The sequence below is a fragment of the Haematobia irritans genome, chromosome 3, assembly GCF_050003625.1.
Source record: "Haematobia irritans isolate KBUSLIRL chromosome 3, ASM5000362v1, whole genome shotgun sequence".
NCBI classification, from domain to species: Eukaryota; Metazoa; Arthropoda; class Insecta; order Diptera; family Muscidae; genus Haematobia; species Haematobia irritans.
The window spans coordinates 44,159,576-44,170,399 of record NC_134399.1 but is presented as its reverse complement, the minus strand read 5'-3'; the positions used below and the strand labels follow the sequence as shown (position 1 = coordinate 44,170,399).

Here is a 10,824-nt window from a genome sequence, read left to right as displayed (position 1 = left end):
GTTCGACTCCTCCTCGACCGAACACCAAAAAGTTTTTCAGTGGTGGCTTATCCCACCTCAGTAATGCTGGTGACTTTTCTGAGGGGTTTCAAAGCTTCTCCAAGTGGTTTCACTGCAATGTGGAACGCCGTTCGGACTCGGCTATAAAAAGGAGGTTTCTTGTCATTGAGCTTAACATGGAATCGGGCAGTACTCGGTGATAAGAAAGAAGTTCACCAATGTGGTATCACAATGGACTGAATAGTCTAAGTGAGCCTGATACTACGGGCTGCCACCTAACCTAACCTATGCTGCAAGTAAAATAATGGAAGTTACCAATTGGCGCCAGTGTATGCCTGAGGTGAAACATAATACGTTTTAACAATACGAACAACATTTTTTTTGGACCAATCCTGAAAATATATATGCTTGAAGCAAAATGTGTTTGGGCATATGTTACAGAAGCGATTTTTTTTTTGAGGGTGTGGGCAACTAACAATATATATTATGTTGTTCTCTTACATTAGCCATAAATCATACTAATATACGAAATATTTTGTAATACAAAACATTTTGACAATGGTTAAGGCAGTCTCTTTCGATATAGTTTTCGGAAGAACACTATTAATATATTGGGATTTTTTGTAACACTAAAAAACTAGTTGGAAATGAAAGAAACTTATTTCGATTTCACCATCTTTAAACGGGTCAATAAATGCACATGTTCAGTCAATATTCCCAAAAGGGAAACACTACCATGTAATACGACATTCACATTATACTTCCAAAATCCACTTTAACTAGATTTCAGTTGTCGTATGCCCTACACGCAAAGAAAAAAAAACGTTTGGAAAACGTGTACCGAAAACGTTTTTCTTTTGTTAGAGTTTTTTGAATTACTTCGAAAATTTTAAACTTTTATTACCAAAAAAATTCGTTTGTTACAACATTTTTATTTTTTCAATAAAAAAAGTTATTTTTGAAATAACAACACAGTCCATTTCGTTTATATCAAACACTGTTCTTTTCTGACTTTAGGTCTTTAATAAGACACATTTTACAGTTCAAAATTTAATATAGTACAATGTAATGTTAAACATTTTTTCGGAATCTATCGAATATATCTGGAACGTATGTAAAAAAAAAACAAAAGCAAAAAAAAAAAAACTTTGGCCGAAGCAGGGCTCGAACCCACGACCCTTGGCATGAGAGTCGGACGTAGCTACCACTGCTCCACGGTGCCAAACTAAATGTTTGTTTCTGTTAAATAAACTTTGTTTATTCGGTTCGTGGGCGCCGCAAGCTATGCTATATAAATATAACTTATATGGATATTTATCTATTGATGACCATAACAGGTACATAGCTCAGTGGTTAGTGTGTTGGCTTACAATGTGCATGGTCCGCGGTTCGATTCTCCGTCCAGGCGAAAGGTAAAAAAAAGTTTAAAAATTTATAAAATCGTATAATTTCTTCTACATTGTTGGTATTACAGGAAAAGGTGTTAAGAACTAAAAATCCTCGTGGATGTGAGAAAGATGTGAGGGACAATGCAATTAGCAAGAAAATAATGTTTTTTTAGCTAGTCTTTATGAAATTGTTTTTACATCCTGGAAAAGAATAAACGTTTATCACAAAAAGTATATACTTTTCTTCCAAATACACTTCCTTACAGCGAAAAGCAAATGAGAAACGAACTTTGTTTGTCTAAAATTTCGTTTGGGAGGAAAGAATTATTTTTTTGCGTGTATAAATAAGGACTTTAAACCCCAATTTTAATAGATTTCAAGCCTAATGTGTATAAGGTATACTATCTTAAAAAAGGTTGGAATTTTCTTATTTCATAAAAAACATCCTTGCAATAATTATGAAATTTTGAAATTATGCAATTGCCAACGTGGGTTACATAAGGTAAAATGTTCCGTTGTTTTTAAAGGTTTACTCAGTCTACGAGCTATCGGAATGTCGGTTTACAGAAATATAACAATCATAAATTAGTAAGTGCAAACTTCTTTTTAACAATTGGGAGCCCTTTGGATTCTGGATTAAAACCCATGACTATGTACGTTCCACAAGGCAACTACTACGACTTGGTACCATAGTTATTCACATTACACTTCCAAAATCCACTTTAACTAGATTTCAACTGTCATTTAAAAACCTTCTATTATGCGTAAAATATTGTAAAGAAAATTTCCCGGGAATTCCCGCACTTCATTCCCGGGAAAGCAGGAGCGAAAAAATAGCCATTTCCCGTGAATTCCCGCGGAAAAACCCTAGTTCTAACATATATGTCCTAAACATGTTATGATGGTTTATGAGCATTATATGCTTGCACTTAAAAATAATGTGATAAAAATTTCAGTTCCAAACATATAATTTTTACACCGAAACATATTAGTTAGTCGTTTTCGTCTGTGTAGGTGAGGGAAGGTTTAAGTGCCAGACCACTTTTTATACCCACCACCATAGAATGGTGACGGGGGTATAATAAGTTTGTCATTCCGTTTGTAACACATCGAAATATCGATTTCCGACTATATAAAGTATATATATTCTTGATCAGGGAGAAATTCTAAGACGATATAACGATGTCCGCCTGTCCGTCTGTCTGTCTGTCTGTTGTAATCACGCTACAGTCTTCAATAATGAAGCAATCGAGCTGAAATTTTGCACAAACTCCTCTTTAGTCTGCAGGCAGGTCAAGTTCGAAGATGGGCTATATCGGTCCAGGTTTTGATATAGTCCCCATATAAACCGACCTCCCGATTTGGGGTCTTGGGCTTATAGAAATAGTAGTTTTTATCCAATTTGCTTGAAATTTGAAATCTAGAGGTATTTTATGACCATAAAGAGGTGTGCCAAAAATGGTGAGTATCGGTCCATGTTTTGGTATAGCCCCCATATAGACCGATTTTACTTCTTGGGCTTCTAGGATCCGAAGTTTTTATACTATTTGCCTGACATTGGAAATCTAGAGGTATTTTCTGGTCATAAAGATGTGTGCCGAAAACGGTGAGTATCGGTCCATATTTTAGTATAGCCCATAGCCATAAGAACGATCTCCCGATTTAACTCCTTGGGTTTCTAGAAACCGTAGTTTTTATTTGATTTGCCTGAAATTGTAAGTATTCTGGTGTTTTAGGCTCACAAAAACGTGTATCGGATTAAGTTTTTATCGGTCCATTTGGTAATGCCTACATATAGACCGACTTCACTTCTTGAGGGTGTAGAAGGTGCACTGATCATGAAAATTGCTTGAAATTCAATGTAAAATTTCCAGATTTTACTTCTACAGATTAAAGATTTCAAATCAAGACGTCATTTTATAATTTTCTTGCACCCTTACAAGAGATGTTAATGATTCCTCTAAACTTCAAACAAAAATGGTTCTTATGAATCCAGAATCTGATATAGTCCTCATAGGTGAAATCTTTAAATTTATCTTCGGGAAGTGTTCTCAAGTCCTCAAGCCCTCCCGAAATTTCAAAGGAAACCCTAATATTTGGTTCATGGTGGTGGGTATTTAAGATTCGGCCCGGCCGAACTTAGTGCTGTATATACTTGTTTCAGGCTCACTTAGACTATTCAGTCCATTGTGATACTACATAACTAAAAATGTCTATTAGACATAGGCACTTCTAGTTTTTTTTATCATTGAACCCACCCAATTATTTCCTTCTGTTGAACGAGCCCGATTGTTCCAAAGACATTAGAAGAATGCTTAAGTTAACACTTTTCATATCCGCTAGTAATCTAAAGCTCTATGCTCCCAAAATCCGTTTACGCCTCACACAAAAGGTGTTTCATTGGAGTTTATGTATATAGACACAAATTATATGTGTTTCGGGCACAATTTTAAACACAATATATTTAAGTGCAAACATGTAATGTTCCTAAACTAACACTAAATGTTTGGGGCATGAATGTTTCATAAAAATCATATGTGTGAATGCATACATGTATAAATTTACCAATTTCGACTAAACATACATATGTTGTGATATTTTATTCAAAGCGACAGAGAGAGTAATAGAGATGGAAACCGGGAGAGTTGACAAAAGATATCAACATAACACAGCGAAAGAATCAAAAGAAAACAATTTCTGTGAAACCGCTTGTATGTTGTTTCGGAAAACTGTTTTATGATAAGGCCAAAAATTTGATATGCTTAAGTCTAAATATTATTTAATTTGAATAAAAAGAATGGACATTCGGAACCAAGAGAATAGACATTTGAAAAACAAACAGCATATGTTTTCGCCTTGAGAGCAGCATTTTATGTATGTGTGGACATGTGTTTTGTTTATCATTTTGGCATTATGGGCACAATTTTTTTCTTGGTTCGTTAAAAGAAATCAGGGGTCTTCATAAAAATAACGAAAGGGCACTATACTCTTTTTAGAGTTGGGACAGTAAAATGAAATAAGGAGGAAATAGTGAAAAAAATACACAGTAAAATGTATAAAAACAAAGTTTAGTTCATCTTTATTAATAAGTAGTCCACGAGGAGTTGACGGACACCTTCAAATATAAAAGCGGGCATTAAGTTCGAGTTTTGCAGCTAAAACAATTAAAAAAGTTTATTTTCTTTAAAATGAATTATTAAAGAAAAATAAAAGGCATTTTAGAGCGATGGTGTTAAATGCTAGTAAAAAACTGTTCACGCCTAAATAAATTTATGTTTATATTATAACATTATTTATGTATTTTTATACTCGACTCCACGTTCTTCTTGTTAGAGTTTTTGAATTCCTTCCAAATTTTAAAGTTTTGTACCAAAAACAGTTTTTTGTTAAAAAATTGTTATTTTTGCAATAAAAAAATAATATTTTATCCAAAAATCAGTCAATTTCGTTTATTTCAAGCACTGTTACTGACTATAAATCTTTAATAACCCACATTTCGAAGTTTCATTATAAAAATTTAATATAGTATAAATATAAATGTGTAAATTTAAAAAAAAAGTGTTCGGTCGGAGCAGGAATTGAACCCACGACCCACATGCAAGACAGACATTCTAACCACTGCTCCACGTGGCAAACAAATGTATGTTTCTGTTAAATAATGTTATGTTTGCATGGGCTCGTGGGCGCTGCAAACTATGCTATATAAATATAACGTATAACGATAATTATCTGCTGGTGACTATAACAGCTACGTAGCCCAGTGGATAGTTTGTTGGCTTACAAGCTGTATGGTCCTCGGTTCGATTCTCCGTGCAGGCGAAAGGTAAAATTTCAATAATTTATAAAAGTGAATAATTTCTTCAACATTATTTGTATTACAGAAAAAGGTGCCAAGAACTAAAATATTTCGTGAAAGTGAAAATTACGAGTATGTTAGGGAATGACCACAATCGTCTTTGGGAAAAATTCTTCCAAGCATATAATAGTTTTGGGCTCAAAATGCTTCCAAACATATAATATGTTCAAATAAAACAAACATATTAATGTTTCGGCAGTATCCAATAATATATGTGCTTCCTGCAAAATATGTTTGGAACATATGTTAAAGAAGCGATTTTTTTGAGGGTGTAGAAACAAATAACAAAATGTTTAATTGGAAGTATTTTTTATTTAATCAAATTGTAAATTGCGATATCTAATATTTAAATTGGAAACATACAGATTTTCAACAACTTTTTAAGTCAATTTATTTTTAATTTCATTAAAAAGTTAATTGTATCAATTAATTCTTTTAATGGATTATGTTTTAGGCTTCAATCACTACTTAGGTGCAATTTTTTCTATCGGTAGATACTAATTTTTCCAAACAAAAATTTAAATTATAATTTAAGTCTTCCTGTCCAATAAAAGCTCGAATAAATATATTGTTAATATCTAGTTTAAATGATTTGGACATTGAACCAGCCTGCAGGCTAACATAAAAATAGTAAGCTACGAGGAGCCCGTCGTAAATAAGGAAAAAACACTAATAATATTGTCATTAGATATGTTGTTGTGTCCTTAAAAACCAGTTTCATATACTCGTAGTTATCGCAATAATTGTTGTTGACTAGAAACAAGGCATTGTGTGATCGTTCGCCAATCAGGTGGTGAATTCAGCAATATCTTTAAATAGATTTCGATTTGTTGTTGCATTAGTATAGTAACAAACCGAAATCTAAAAATAAAATTAAGGGATTGTAAGATATACGAAAAGATGATCCACAGTGGTGGTGAAAAAATGGTTAAATTTGGGAAGAATAATTCTCGTATGTAAATTTCATATCTCGCTATGTATAGTCAGGCTTGCGGGATCGGTATCTGGCATTTTCTTTTCAGCAACTTAATAATATTAATTCCCTTAATCTTCCTGTCCAATAATCTCAAATAAATATTGTAATAATAGGAAGTATTTTTTTTAATTAAATTATTAATTAATATAAATAATATTTGAATTGAAAACAAACTGATTTTTTTTTTAGTTTTTTAGTCACTTTAATTATTATTTGATTAAAAAGATAATTGTATCAATTAATTTTTTAATGTTTTCTGTTTTTAATTTTTTTCTGTCTAATTGGTTTATATTAAGACTCTGAAAACCTCAAATATGACACAGTGCTAATTTTTGTTCAAATAAAAAAATGATTGCGTTATTCAAACATGTTAATTTTGGCCTTAGGCATCTATATTGGTTATTCGTAGTTTTTAAACAGTTTTTTTTCTTGGAACAAAGCAAACTCCAACGTTTTCTTACTGCTTCATGTTGAAATTTTAGCCTAACTGTGATTTGTTTATGTATTTCGCTATCTTTATTTGTTTGGTTTTTTCTCCTTACAATGTCGCTTTCTCATTCTAAATATATATATATATATATATATATATATATATATATATATATATATATATATATATATATATATATATATATATATATATATATATATATATATATATATATATATATATATATATATATATATATATATATATATATATATATATATATATATATATATATATATATATATATATATATATATATATATATATATTTAGAATGAGAAAGCGACATTGTAAGGAGAAAATATATATATATATATATATATATATATATATATATATATATATATATATATATATATATATATATATAGATATATATATATATATAGATATATATATATATATATATATATATATATATATATATATATATATATATATATATATATATATATATATATATATATATATATGTTTATACTCAATTTACAAATTAATATATGTTTTCATCCACACATATTATATTTGAAAAAGTTTATGTCCCAAACATAATATGTTCTAACATATATGTCCCAAACATACTATGCTACTATATGCATATTATATGCATGCACTTAAAAATAATGTGCTAAAAATTTGAGTTGCAAACATTTATTTTTACATCGAAACTACCAATACTGTCAAAAGTTTTTGAGAAACTTTTTGTTAGACGACTTAAAAGTATAATGAATCGAAGAAACCTTCCCATCAATTCGGTTTCAGGGAGAACCACTCAACTATCCAACAAGTACATAGAATTGTTAATATTGCAGAAAATGCGATTGAGAGAAAAGAGGTGTGTTCGGCAATCTTCTTAGACGTTAGTCAAGCATTTGATGGAGTGTGGCATGAAGGATTGTTGTATAAACTTCATCATTATCTACCAAATGAGTTTTACGAAATTTTAAAATCATACTTGAGCGACCAATATTTTCGTGAGTGAAAATAGAAAATAAATACTCATCACTAAGAAAAAATAAAACTGGGGTTCCTCAAGGCAGTGTACTTGCCCAATTATTATATCTCCTGTATACAAATGATTTGCCAACTACAAGAAATACCATAACAGCAACATTTACAGAAGATACACTTTCTCTTGTATAAAACCAGCGTTGCCAGAATTGTTTCACCAAAAACCGCTAGATTTGCCCAATTTCGTTTAATCGACTCGCTAAACCATTGTAGTTCCATGTTGCAATTCGTATAGTAGCCATTATTGTAAAATTCAGTTTTGGACAGTGTTGCCAGGTTAGGGGTTTCCCCCCAAATTTAGGGGTTTTTTCACGTTTAGGGGGATTTTTATGGGTAAAATTTATTTGGGGGGATTTTTGGGGGTAAAAAATTATTTCAGACCTTATAAAGTGGAGCAATGCTCAAGCAAATTCGGAACAATTCTAGCATGAGTTATGAGAAAAAAGATGCGGAAAGTCAACAAGAAGATCCTAAATACAAACAAGTATCCAATAGCATTATATTCGTTATCTTTTTTAAACTCTTCTGTTGAAAGGGCATTTTTAATATTTGACAAAATTAAAAACAATCGTATTTTAACTTAGCAGCTGAAAGCTTTCTAAGAGTAAGGCCACTTTTTAAATTGATATACATATTGTATTATCCCTGCCAGCATTTCAAAGTTCCATTTCATCCTCATCGCTACCACAGACTCGTAAATTTCACCACCACCATCGCGAACTGTCATGGGGGAAGCATATCAAAAAGTACTAAATGTACATGAAAATATTTTGCCATCACTACTGTTAGAAGAGCCATTTTATTTTTTGTGAAACGCCAAGCGCAACCAGCTTGTTATATTTTATTTAAATAAAAACGAAAATAAAGTGCTGAAAACATAGATATTACGCTTAAAATTGTGAAAGGTATATGGTGAACAATTTTCGACTTTCCAAATAGAATAAAGTGATCGTTTTTCAAATATTTTTCCAGGCACGCTGTCTCCATCGAAAATAAACAAACTGGCTGATAGACGCTGCAATATGTAATTTGCCACTTGAAACTCAACATCATTCTTTTATTAATGCAAAAAATTATGTTAAATGTGATGAGATAAACCGAAAAATGTTATATTTATAAGAAATTATAAATGTTTAATCAAATCAATAAACATCTACACAATCGTGTTTTACTTGACCACAATGATTCTTCTACAGTTACCTTAAAATGCACTTTTTCTGATCGTTTGCAGGGGTTCTTATTGGCGTCCTTCGAAATTGATCTAAATAGACACCTAATAATTGCACTGATGAGCAACTTTTTCGAAGTAACTTGGCGTGGTACAACTTCTCAATAGTGACGGCGCTTTTCCGACGAGTTTTTGATGTCGTATATGATTGTTTTCGACGTTTCAAAAAATGTTGGCAGGGATTGCATCCATAGAAAAAATAATTTCCTCAGGGATGAAATTTTAAACAAACGAAAATCTCTTTTGTTTTAAAGTATTTTCTTAAATAGCAAATTTTATTTTTTATTTACTTCAAACGAAAAAAAAATTAGCATCAAAAGAAAACTTAGTTTTTCTAAAATTTCGTTTCTCAGGAAAGAACTCTTCTTTCAGGATATATATTTGTGTTAAATTTAATTTTTAAAGTGTATCACTACAGGATTTTTTCACGTAATTTTGGGACCACTTTTTGTACTTTTATATTCTGAAATTTTTTTGGGGGTTTTTGAAAAAAGCTTAGACCAATTTAGGGGTTTTTTTCTTAAGATTTGGGGGGAAGAATCCAAAATCACCTGGCAACACTGGTTTTGGAGTTGATAATTATAGCATTTAATTTATCTATCAATTTTTCATTTAGTTCAGCGTGTAAATCAAGTCGACGGTTAATTTTTTCAATACAATAGTTCATGGAGAACAGGATAGCTGTTATTTTTCTTTCCTATTTTGTGAGTCTACAAACCTGGCGAATGACCTAGTCTGAGAGTTTTGACCATTTGTGGCTTGTAATTGATAGTTTATCAATGGGTTTTGGTTTTGCTTGATTGGATAGTCGTTTCTGATTATGTGATAACGTCGGCTTTTGTATCAGATTTATTTCAGAAAATTGTTTAAATTTCTTAAGTTATATGTATGCATATATGTGTATATCTTATACCACCAAATTTTAATACACTTACCAGTTCTGGTTTAAACTGAACGGCAAAACCTCACAAGTATAGCTAAACAGTGAACCCGCCAAGAAGAAAAATTTTGTTTGATTATATAAAATTTTGATTATTTTTAGAAAATTTTAATTAAACAGTATTACAAACGCTGATATCACGCCGATATCACAAAAATAATCACATATTTTTCGACAAATTCAAGAAACTTTATTAGTTATAATAATTAAATTAAATAAATTTAAAGAAATAATGAACTATTTTGTGAGAAGTAGGAATTTAGGAAATCTTTATACTTGATTTTTGTATAATTTTTCCCATTTTTAGTTCATTTAACTAACGTACCCAAAAAATTATTAGAGTAAAGGAAACTTTCTCCAGGCATAATAATTCCATGAACTAAAATAAAGTTAAATTGGCTTTAGCGAAATAGAGAGTTCACTTTTTTTAGTGTAGTTTATGTTTTGTGATCGAAGCCGTACGAAAACAAACAACAACTGTGGTATTTTAGTTTTGCAAGTATTTTTGAAATTATCTTAAAAATTTGTTTAACGTTGTTACAATTACAAAAAAATAATGAAAAGTTTTATTATAGACTAAATATTTCAATAAAAATTCACCCTAGGAGAGGTTGGAAATAACTAACGAAACGTCGAATGTAAATATGAAACAACGTCTTTTTTTGAATATTTAGAGACCTTGAAAGTCCGTTTTGAAGCAGATCTAAGAATAACCAAAATAAAACATAATAATGACGTATAAAATTTGACATTAATATAAGATGTGAAGCCGAAGGTAAAGTTCGAAAGAGGCCATTGCATCAAATTTAAATCAATCATTCATCATGGGAAATGTGCTTCATGCTCGTATATATTCCATAAATTATTTGTATAACCGAAATCTACCCCATTGGGATCAACCATAAATGACTGAAAACGTGATCGGTCAATGGGCA

The 10,824-nt window shown here is 30.8% G+C and overlaps 1 long non-coding RNA gene across 1 annotated transcript; it reads left to right on the top strand.

The window, feature by feature from the left end:
• The first annotated feature begins 8,499 nt into the window (after positions 1-8,499).
• On the top strand, positions 8,500-8,903 carry LOC142229413 (uncharacterized). The gene is made up of 2 exons (XR_012720400.1): positions 8,500-8,626; positions 8,694-8,903. It is a non-coding gene; the product is annotated as an uncharacterized LOC142229413 (long non-coding RNA).
• The last annotated feature ends 1,921 nt before the right edge of the window (positions 8,904-10,824 follow it).